This window comes from Diachasma alloeum, unplaced genomic scaffold (assembly GCF_001412515.2).
Source record: "Diachasma alloeum isolate Michigan unplaced genomic scaffold, Dall2.0 Dall_scaffold_00538, whole genome shotgun sequence".
NCBI classification, from domain to species: domain Eukaryota; kingdom Metazoa; phylum Arthropoda; class Insecta; order Hymenoptera; family Braconidae; genus Diachasma; species Diachasma alloeum.
The window spans coordinates 6,933-19,105 of record NW_021680670.1 but is presented as its reverse complement, the minus strand read 5'-3'; the positions used below and the strand labels follow the sequence as shown (position 1 = coordinate 19,105).

The window sequence follows — 12,173 nt, the reverse complement described above, 5'->3', positions numbered from 1 at the left end:
GGAATGTGACACTTTCTCTTTTGTAGGAATTGTAACAAAAAAAATGATTTATGACCTTTTGCACTTAACCCTTCTTATCTCTGATACAATCTCAAGAATGTTAAAAGCCCCCCTCCCCCCAATTGACGAAACGTGAAATCCGCGAATTAAAACCCTTACCTGCTGTGATGACTCATTCTTCTTATCTCAGGAATTTAAGGAATGTGACACTTTCTCTTTTCCAGGAATTGTAAAAAAAATGATTTATGACCTTTTGCACTCCCAATCGACGAAACGTGAAATCCGCGAACTAAAACCGCGAATCAAAACCGCGAATTAAAGCCGCGAATTACAACCGTGAATCAAAACCGCGAACTAAACCGCGAATTAAAGCCGCGAATTGAAACCGTGAATCAAAACCGCGAATCAAAACCGTGAACTAAACTGCGAATTAAAACCGCGAACTAAATCGCGAATTAAAACTGCGAATTGAAACGCGAATTAAAACGCGAATTAATATACCCCACCTCCCCATCATCCACTCATGGGGACTCTCCCATAGCTCTTGACCCCCGAATCGACGAAAAGTGAAATCCGCGAATTAAAACCGCGAATCGAAACGGCGAATTAAAACCGCGAATTAATTAATCCCATCCCACCACCCATTCGCAAGTCACCCCCAGACCCTTCCCAAAATGGTTGGGCCAGAACCGGCCCTATACCTCTACTCACTTGAATTGTGTTAATGGAAATAATTTTGAGCTTACGAAATTCCCAAGGATACATATATATTTGGGTGTTAGCCACGGCACAATATAAACACTACACGAAACAGTGTCATAAGTGGGGGAAATTAATCTCCAGTCGATTGTCGCTATCCCTTCCAACGTCAATTTTACTATCGCACCATTCAATACATTTCCAGCTAGAATCTAAAGCCAAAATATGCCCATTAAGTCTAAAATTTCCCTGAACTTCTGTTAAAATTATTTTCTGCACATTTTTTATGTAAAAAATGGATTCTATTTTTTTTCTGACATTTTTTCCAAGGAAGTAAAAAAAAGGAATTAAATTCCGGGAAAAAAAATTTCCTAAGTAATTTTTTCCGAAACAAAAAATTCCCAAGTAATTTTTTCCGAAACAAAAAATTCCCAAGTAATTTTTTCCGGGAAAAAATTATTCCGGGAAATTTTTTCCGGAAGTTTTTTTCCTTAGGGATCAAGTGCGGGAACCGCCTTACAGTCCGGACTTAAATCACTGCGATTTTTGCCTATGGGGTTTTCTCAAGGACAAGTTCTATGAGAAGCATCCGATGACGGTGGGAGAGTTGCAAGACGCAATTAGGGATGCTATCTGAGCTGTTGATAAAAACATAATACAGCGCATCTATACCAGTTTCGAACGCAGGATAGAGTTCTGTAGTACAAGTGATAGTGGACACTCAGAAGGAATTGTATTGTAATTTGCTGAATGTTCCTTGTACAATAAGAAGAGAACAATTATTTACATTTTACTGTATCCAAGTTAATTGCAATTTACTTTGGTCACATGCTATGGGACACCCAGTATATAATCCGGCAGTGGAGAACGAAAAACTCTATCACCCACCACTTCCCCCATACGCTGCTTTTCCAGTGTGTCTGAAGACACTTCTCACCAAGGAAATTTTATAAACAGCATAATCAGTGAAAGTATGCTGATTGGAAATGCCTACTCTAGTGAACATACTTTCGTATGTCCATATGATTTGGGTCCGAAAATTTTAATTTTGGTGATACAAGGCCAGAAACTCTCGGCAGTAGTGCAGACACTGCTCCGCATCTTCTGGCTCGAGTTTCCTAGCTTTTGTATAGTCGTATGGGTGGAAAGGATCGTGCATCGGGATGCGATTAACTATTAACTTCAGAGAGTCGATGGCTCTTCACTCGCTCGACAACTAGTTATCAAGTCTTCCTCCACACATGCCGAGACTTCTTTCCCGACGTCAAGGTCCCGCCGTGACATTGTGCTTTGTGAGATACTCACGTTCTTATCTCGCATGCGAGTATCCATAGTTTGGAACGCACGTGGTTACGGATGTCGTCGATTGGGCCATCTATCACGGTGCCTTTGCACTGCCTCTACTCCATGACACTCGCATTCACCATGAATACAATTCATATCGACATATTCGTTCACTATGTAATGCTCCATTTTTCATCTCAAGTATAATTTCGGTAAAAAATCAAACAGATTCTCTCTCGTTGAAACTCAATATTTACATATTATTTCCTCCATTCATCCTTGGAGTAACTTCGAAAACCTTCACAACCTACCAATGTTTACATTCTGGAGAGAAATAAGAGACGATGTAAATAGAATAAATACAGAAAACGAAATTTGATTCCTCTATTCACATCGTCTTTTGTTCTCTATTTATGTCAACACTGGGGTTCTTGGGGATTCTCGGACGCTTCTTCAGTGATGAATAACAAAAACAAGAGGTAAATACTGTGTTTTGGAGAGGGAGAGTCAATCGTATCTGATTCTTTGCCGGAGTAAGACGTGAATTGCAAAATCATGGAGAAGTACACAGCGAATGAGTACGCTGATATGCACCTCATGTATGGTAAATGTGACTGTAATGGAGCAGAGGCAGCGCGAAGATATTGTGAGAAATACCCCCATCGACGACATCCGTATCCACAAGTGTTCCAGGATGTGGATGCTCGCAAGCGACAGGGCCAGGTGATGCCAGATCACGGAGGGGGACGTGAACGTCGTCTTAACGACGAAGAGCAAGTCTTGGCATACGTGGAGGAAATCCCGATGAATAGCCGTCGGATGATTCAAAGCGAGACCGGCTGCTCGAAGTCAACGGTGAATCGCATCCTGCTGGACAATTCTCTCCATCCGTTTCTCTCCAGAAACTCGAGCCAGGAGATGCAGAGCAGCGTCTGCGCTACTGCCAAGATTTTCTGGCCTTGTATTACCAGAATGAAATTTTTTTGTCCTAAATCATGTCGACAGACGAAACTCTTTTCATTAGAGAAGGCATTTTCAATCAGCATAATTCGCATAGTTATGGTGTTGAAAATCCTCACTTGGTGAGGGAGAAAAATTTTCACACACGGTGGAAAGTAAACGTGTAAGGAGGAATAGTGGGTGATCAGGTACTTCTGTCCCAGCTTCCGGATTATGTAAATGTGAGTATTTATTAGGCACAGATCCGCACACATACGATATACTCCTAGGAAAATCTTCCTATTTTACATTTTTCTTCATCTCAGGGTCAACAGTACCTTGCTTCCATTCAGCAGACCCTTCCGGAAATACTGGACGAAGTACCACTTAGCACTATACCTTAGTGGTTCCAGCAGGATGGAGCACTACCTCACTCTGCTGAAGAAGTCACCGCCTACCTGAATGAGCAGTTTCCTGGACGTTGATTCGGTCGCTTTGGCCCGCTCCACTGGCCTGGACGGTAAGACTACTCGAGAAAAATAAGGTATACCGGAAAATGAAAAATTTCCACTCCTATTAGATCCCCTGATTTGACTCCGCTAGACTTCTTCCTTTGGGGCTGTCTGAAGGAACAATTCTACGAGACAGAATCAGAGAACGTGGAGGACTTGGTGGCATGACTGCATGCAGCCGCAATCAATGTGGATGCTGAAATGCTCCAGCATGTGAGGATGGGAGTTCTCAGGAGAATTCATGATTCTGTGACTGCTGGAGGAGGTCATTTTCAGCAACTGCCATGAAGAGCTCGATGAAGAGCATTACAATCGGTCCTTTTCAGGGCCACCAAAAATTAAACGTGGCACAACGAAAGTCTTTTGCACCGGAAAATGAATAGCAAAAACATTTCTTTCCTTCTTTTTTGTTGAAAAATCTAGCTACTCATGCTATCATCATCCTCCACAGGCATTTTATGGGTGATATGAAACGCAGCCAAAAAAACGTCAATTATAAAAATGATTCCCATCGACATTTTTGGAAAGTTTCTTCCATGTCATTTTTTAGGCCTGTTATCCAGCTGATAGATAAGAGAGACATATGCTTATCTTCGTTCAGTCCCTTGACGTCCGAAGTAATTGTGAAAGAGGGGAAAAAAATGAGATTTTATTAGGGACATTTTAGACCCCCTCCCGTCCTTCCATCACAAAATTCAAGACCCCTCCCCACGTTCTGTGGATTTATTAGTTTTTCTTTTTTCATGAAATGGGATTTCAACAAGAATGAAAAAAAAATCCTGAGAAAACGTGAGAAATGAATTATTTATTTCATACTCATGCTATTGTTAAATCATCGAGGGTTGCCGGGTTTATGACTCGCTCGGGCTTCTTGATGCATACAAACATATCGACAGTGTACTCTTTCGAACGCAAGTGCCCAGTACCGATACTTAAATGTAACGATGAAGTATGTATCCTGTAAGGGATTTTTGCTGGTGCTTCACCAGCAGAGATCCCAAATTAGTTTGGCATCTTCTCTATCGCTCAATTGTTGGGCGCCAGCTGGATTTTCATGGAGAATCCAACGGTAAACCGGCCTCAGAGGATGACTCGTCTACCCTGAGGACTTCTCGTGGCGGGACTAAATATGTCGAGCCAGCATCAGCGTAATACGGTAGAGTGGGCGAGGTCCACCATATTAGGAGTATTCACTCGATCGATCTTCGTCTTTTCAGCCAAGAGATCTCGATAAAGCGTATCTTCCAGGAGACATTTCCCCCTGTGTCTTTCGCCGAGGATGTCTCCATTCCTCTGACGTGTTTCCTTTCTCTCCAGAGTGGTTCAACTCTAGAGATGTCGACGAATATCTGCGAATCCTTCTCACTCCTCCGAGCGCCGAACATTGAAAGGCACATGCGACACAGGTATCCGGAGACTCTTTCTCAATCACCTGTGCCCACCCCAACTCATCTTCAATGCTCGGTAAAAGCACTATCATCGCGGGCCAACACCCAGATTACTCGTCGTGGATGCACCTGCAATCGGGCCTCCAGGAGTCGGCCTAACTCCCGGCCCACGGATCCATGCCAACACCACTTCTTTCGTCCGAAGTGATGGATCCCTGAGAACATGGAATTAAAAAATCCCACGTTCTCAAAGTAATCCAGTCATTCTATTTGGGACGCGGAAGCGTCCCATTCTCTCGCTGTTTCGGATCTTGTCCTAACAAGGTACCCACATAATCCATGCGGATTATTGCCACTCACACCGGTACCGAGTTACCGAAAAATTCATCCGCTCGACTCCAGCGTCTGTCACCGTCTGTCTCGAAATCTCCTAGGGCCTTCTCCCCCTAGTCTGAACTTCTCAGCGGCGGTGGGTCCTCGCGTTATCCCACCACCACCAATCAGCCCGATGGCAATCGAGGGGAGGCTAGTCCTCTCACTTAGCCGTTGGTCCCTAGTCTAGGTCGATAGCGCCTCTAAAATCGCCCAGTTGGAACGCCAGTACGTTGGCCCTTTTTCCCCAAACACAGCTGGGCAGGTTTCTAGATAAGGCGACAGGGTATCGACGCCCTCTCTACAATGTTCAGAAGCATGGTTTCACCCAAACCATGCCTCTTAGACCACCGTATACTTGTCGAATAAATTACATATTTTTCAAAAATAATCATTGTAATAATTAGGTGATGATTTGGAAAAATTTAGAAACGCTTTTTCATAATTTGGAAACAAATAGTTATTCAGTAATTAATAAAAAACTGTTGGGCCGTATACTTGGCAAACAGTGACCGAAATTAATAAAATTTCACTTTAATCGATGTAGAACAATTTGGAAATAATAGTGAGAATGTTTTTTTCATTTGGAAATGTAATATTGCATCGAAAATTAATAAAAAAGGAATGAAGTTATTATTGTTCAGGAGTCACGTGACCGAGTCTTCCCCTTCCCATCACTTAACCCATTTACATATAATAAAAGTGAGGTTATGTCCCTCTCGCGAACATGAATGTTCCCCTGTCACGTACCTTTAAACAATCTCCTGAAAATTATGAGTAAGTGGTTGAATGAAAAATTGACGACATTTAAAAACAAAATCACTGGACCCCTGATAAAACATGAAAGGATTTATAGAGAGGCAGACAGTGTCGGAGTGTTTCGTTGCTGAAATCTCTAAGCATCAGAAGCCCAAAGCCCCCAGGAAAGGAAAATCCATGGAGATGAAATACTAAAAAGAACCCTCCGAATTCCCTAAAATCAGAACTGAAAAAGCTGGCGAAATCTCCGAAAAATGAAGAGACAGATAACAGATAACTGGCAGGAGACGTTCGAGCTCTCCAGTGGACGAAATGGGCTGCCACAAAAGTGCTCGGACGAAAAAGCGAGTCTTTCAGATTTTCGATTCCAGTTGCTGCTAGATCTTGTGTTGATCAGTTAAACAAAGGATTAGGTGATATACGCAGCTATGGAGAGACTCCAAAATTATGGGTGTACTCCGGATCTTCTGATCAAGACTTCTGACAATGTTCTTAGGAAATTAATTCATCCTGTTAGTTTTTATGAGATGAAGAAAATTATTCAAACCTTCTGAAAAGTTTGGAAAAGTACTGAGCTATTCGATCACTATGAATAGTTTTCTGAAACTGTTGGTTTTAAAGGGAAATATTAAAAAACATTTTTCAAAGACGTGAAATTCTCTACAAAAAATGTCACTTCATGATTTTTTTTTAAAGCTGTATCCTTCATATATTTTGACAAAAGGAATATATCATCCTGTTTGGAAATGTTTTTGTGAACAACATTTGATCCTAATTTTTTTCTAATTTTTTTCAGCCCGGAGTCCAGTATATATTAAGAAAAATCTCTAAAGTCGAATTAGCTGAAAACACTCGAGGTTCACTGAGAATTGAAGTTTTTGTAGCCAATAATTCGGGGGTCCAAGTTTTCACACAAAAATCACCTGAGAGAATGCCGAGATTGAACTCCGCCTCTCAGGAGCTTCAGAGGGAAACGAAGATTTTGGGAATGCCCATGGCTCCAAGAGCTGACCAAAAATGCAGTCATCCACAACGCCCTCCCCATCGGAGGAGAGTATTGATAGTCATAGGATGTAAGTATTTTTTATAATAATTATATAGTAGATTCTGTCATTGAGGCCATGAAAAGCTTTTCTGGCGTTTGTGTGTTTGCAGTCCGAAGCAAAGTCAAAGATTACAATAATATCGCCAGAAAAGTTGTCTGCCACCGACTGACGAACTTTTTTTTCGTTATCTAGTCCGTGATAGGAGGCTTCATCCCCGTCTGAATAAAATTTTTTTTTGTAGATTATCGAGGTGTTTTCACTGTGATGAATATCTTCTACATGAGGAGAAATCGCAAAATTTTCATGATTTTTTTAGCTCACATTTCGCTCTACAAAAAAAATTTCCATGGAATTTTTCTTAACCNAAAATCCCCGACAAGCAGATATCTTGGAGAGTGTAGACATGGAGCTGATTATTGTAAGAGTTTATCATTATTGGACTTTCGAAAAACATGTGAATTGATTTCCTACTGTAAAGACGAAAAAAGATGCAATAAAATCCACGAATGAAAATACAGGAGCAATTAATTTATTACGCAATGACCTATTATCTGCTCAGCACATTTCAAGACCTTAAAATCAGCTGTCTCAATAATCGCCAGAAATATTGCCCAGTAAGAGATTCTTAGCCACGGACTCCACATAGGTTTGCATCACTTTTTCCCAAAATGACGAATTATTGGAGTGTAATATTACATTGAGTGTCTAAACCAAGAAAGGGGTATTGGATGAATTCCAGAAACTGAAAACTCTTATTTGTTTGACCCCACAAATTGATTGCACATAGGAAANTTACTTTTAAACCTGAATAGACAATGGAGGAAAGGAAATCAAATGAAATGCGGATATTTAAGTATCATCAACAGTGTAGCTAACTGATAATGAGAGGAATATTTTTCTAATTGTGAATGCCGAATGATACGAAATAAGCAGCCATTAACGAGGCTTTCCGGGTAATAGGAAAGTCTTCAATGACTTCAGTCTTCTGCTCACGCTTGCTACAGTTAGTGGGGACGATATTCCAGGATTATTTGAGTAGCTCCAATAGATATTTACGAATTTTCATCGCGATTCTTTGTCGAAAACATTTNATTGGGATCCATTTTACTAGGTTAGTGAAACTTGGAGACTATGGAAATATCAGACGAAAGAGTGATAAACATCACTCTAATNAATGACCTCCACAGAATATACTTCGACATTGTCTCTGAACCCTCTAATTTTGAAGATATTCCAAAAAACGTGGGATAAAATTGTTTTCATTCCATTTCTTTTCATCAATTCCTCATGAATCTCAACGAAAAATTCTGTATCACCTTACCGAAAAAAAGCCTCTCCCCAAACTCAAAATTTCACGAAATCATTCGACTTTTCAGGAGTGGAGTTGGAGTAAAACAAATAACAGCAGAAAAAAAATTGACGAAGAAGGCGCAGTTTAAGCAGGAGAGACCNCAAACACCGCCTAACCTCCTTTAGGCATTAAAGAATTCTAAGAGAATTAGAATTTAGAGAGAAAAAATTTCCGCTTCACCCAGCCGGGAATCGAACCCGGGTAAAAATCACTCTTTCNGAGTAGAACAGCATGATTGATAAACGATATTCGAAAATTATGGATCATGCGTTGACTTTCAGAAGAGAAGTGGANTAAACTCTTACAATAATCAGCTCCATGTCTACACTCTCCAAGATATCTGCTTGTCGGGGATTTTATGGAACGGTCTATTCGTCAGTTCATCTGAAAAACCAAACAGTTATTTTCATATTCTTATTCCTTTGGAAACCCATTTTCCCTCTCCCCTGTGCAATTCACCATTCATCCACTATAGTGTTCATCCAATTCAAATGCCTTGGCACAATCAACACTTACTATACAATATTCGGATATTTTTACCACTCAGTGACTTTACGTTTCGGAGATTTACCACGCGCCTTGGAATTTGTTTTTGGGATGACTGTACCCAAGCCGGTGGTGCCTCTTAGCATTATTTGATTGGTCTATTCATCTCACGCGCGGTTCACTTTATCCGCCGTTCGATGTCACTCTCATCTCGCGCTCAGCTTCTTCAGCTGGCGTTAGATGTCGCTCTCTACGCTTTCCCTCACTCTGTTGTTGACTCATGGGTTTTAGTGTTGGTAAAACAGTTTACCGTAACGAGAAAATCTCGTTACAATCGATACACGAAATATGGATATTTTTCAAACTTGCACTAACACATTTGCTCCAATGTTTTGGTTTTCATAACAAATCTCGCGCGGGTCAAACATCGCGAGGGTAACAAGAGGATTGTCAAATTTTACGAGGGTCAAACATCCAGAAGTTCAGAAGGGTAACAAAGGGGTAGTCAAATTTCATGACGGTCAAGAGGGTAACAAGGGGATGGTCAAACTTCACTAGGGCCACGAAGGTCACAAGGGGATCGTCAAACGTCACAAGGGTTGAACTCCACGAGGATCACAAGGGGGTCATCAAATTTCAGGGGGGTCAAACATCACGAGGGTCACGAGGGTAACAGGGGAATGGTCAAACATCACAAGGGTCAGGCAGTTCACAAGTCTCACATTCAACCCTCGTGAAATTTAATCATTGCTTGGGGTCCCTAAGAATTTTCTCTTATTTTTTTATAAAACCATAGAATTTCATCGAACTTCCTAGAAAACCTGAGGATTTCCCTCATGAAGGTCAACCCTAGTGTTATTTGACCCCCGTGAAATTTGACCATTTCCTTGTGATTCTCATAAAATTTGATCATCTTCTGTGACCCTTGGAACCATCGTGACATTTGACCCTCCTCTTGTGACCCACGTGATGTTTGACCCCCGACCGACCTTGTGAACCTGCTGAGATTTGACCATCTCCTTGTAACCCTCGTGACATTTAACCGTCCTCTTGTGACCCTCGTAAAATTTCATCATTGCCTTGTGACCCACATGAAATTTCACCATCTCCTTGTAACCCTCGTGAAGTTTAACCATCCTCTGGGGACCCTCGGGATGTTTGAGCCTCGTAAAATTTAACTATTCCTTTGTGATCCTCGTGATGTTTGATCATCATCATGTAACCCTTGTGACCCTCGTTAGGTTTGACCCTGGTGACATTGACCATCCCCTGTAATCCTCGTGGAGTACAACCGTTGTGATGTTTGACCATCCACTTGTTACCTTCATGACCCTCGTAATGTTTGACCCCCGTAAAATTTGATGACCCCCTTGTAATCCTCGTGACCTTCGTGGAGTTCAACCCTTGTAACGTTTGACGACCTCCTTGTAACCCTCGTGACCCTAGTGACCCTTGGGATGTTTGACCATCCCCTTCTTACCCTCGTGAAATTTCACCATTCCCGTGTGACCCACACGAAATTTTACCATCTCCTTGTAACTCTCGTGAAGTGGAACCATCCTCTCGGGACCCTCGTCACGTTGGACCCTCGTAAAATCCAACCATTCCTCTGTGACCCTCGTGAAATTAGATCAACCTCTTGTGACCCTTGCGACGTTCGAACCTCGTAAAATTTAACCATTCGCTTGGGATCCTCGTGACCCGCATAAAATTTGACCATCCCCTTGTGACCCTCATGATGTTCGATCATCGTGAAATTTAACCACCCCTTTGCGACACATGTAACGGTCTTCGCCTTGTGAAGTTCAACCATCCCCTCGTGACTCTCGTGATGTTTGATTCTCGAAAAAATTTGATTATCCCTGTGTGATCCTCGTGACCCTCATAACGTTCGACCCTTGTAAAATTTGACCATTCCCTTTTGACCCTAGTCAAATTCGATCATGTCCTAGCGACATTTGTGACCCTCGTGACGTTCGACCTTCGTGAAATTGGACCATCCCCTTATGACCTTCGTGATGTTTGACCCTTCTGAAAATTCATCATCGCCTTATAACGTTCGAGACTCTCGTGACGTTCAGCTCTCGTGAAATTCGATCTTCCGCTTATGACCCTCTCCTCGAAAAAAAAAATCAATACAATACTAGCCAAATATCGATACACCCAATGCCTCGATGGGCAAGTATCGATACAAAATATTAGGTATTACGCATGAAAATATCGATATTGGGAGTGTGGTAAACAGACGAAGGTCTGTTTGATCGTACGTTTTATGGAATAGTATATTTCGTTACGAGTGCGGAAAGGGTTTTTCTCGCCTTCGGCTCGTGCTATAAACCTCCCACGAGCCAAAAAACANATGGAATAGTATATTTCGTTACGAGTGCGGAAAGGGTTTTTCTCGCCTTCGGCTCGTGCTATAAACCTCCCACGAGCCAAAAAACACTTTTCCCACGAGTATCGAATGATATTTTTCATCACAATGTGCGGAAAAGGGACTTTTTAGGCCTAAAAAATTACTTTTTCACACAGCGTGATGAAATAGAATTTCAACGACTTACTAATCATCTATGTTAAATGAACCAAATATATTACACATGGCATTCTTGTGAAGGAAAAAAATAGGTTTCTGCAGTCTCACCAAAATTAATTTTTCTTCGAATTTTCATTCTTTTTCTCCAAAAATAATATATACACATCTTTAGCGTTCCGCGGCCATCGAATTTTTCAAATAACGGCATCATCAATGTACATCCAATCATTTTTGTTATCTCTTAATAAGCAAGCATACTGATCGCAATGAGTAGCACAATGCAGTATAGCACTATTAACATAATAAGAGGGGGAGATTGCGCGGGAAGCTAATAATGCTGCCAACAGAGATTATAGGAGAGATTGCCAGCGCTTATGGAGAAGCTTCAGCCGCAAAATTTCATAGCGGTGGCGCATGAACTAATTTTGCAGCCGTACCAGAGATTATAGGGGAGATGAACAGGGCCAATGTAAAGTGTTCAACAACAAAAATCGTAGCGGTGGCGCATGGACTACGATGGAGCGTACGAAACTGTTGGTATGATAGGGCCCGAGCATAAATTTGTCGATAACCGGAAAGGGGTTCTCAATACGGTAGCTCCTCGCATTTTGTAATAATTGTCAGGAATGTAAAATCGAACATATTATAATCAATAGTATAATGAATGCACAATCTAATGATCTAAAAGTCTTTTCCTTTTTCTCGACATATTTATCATTGACACGTAGGTAAAAAAATTCATAGAAAATCCCAGCGCTGTCGCTGGAAAACTCTATAGTTTTCCAGTGATTCTATTGAATAATT

The 12,173-nt window shown here is 41.4% G+C and overlaps 1 long non-coding RNA gene across 2 annotated transcripts; it reads left to right on the top strand.

The window, feature by feature from the left end:
* Positions 1-5,471: 5,471 nt before the first annotated feature.
* Positions 5,472-8,450, top strand: LOC107042915. 2 transcript variants are annotated; one of them, XR_001461192.1, is made up of 3 exons: positions 5,472-6,366; positions 6,750-7,026; positions 8,376-8,450. It is a non-coding gene; the product is annotated as an uncharacterized LOC107042915 (long non-coding RNA). The 2 variants fall into 2 exon arrangements; XR_001461191.1 differs by having other exon boundaries at positions 5,472-6,465.
* Positions 8,451-12,173: the final 3,723 nt, after the last annotated feature.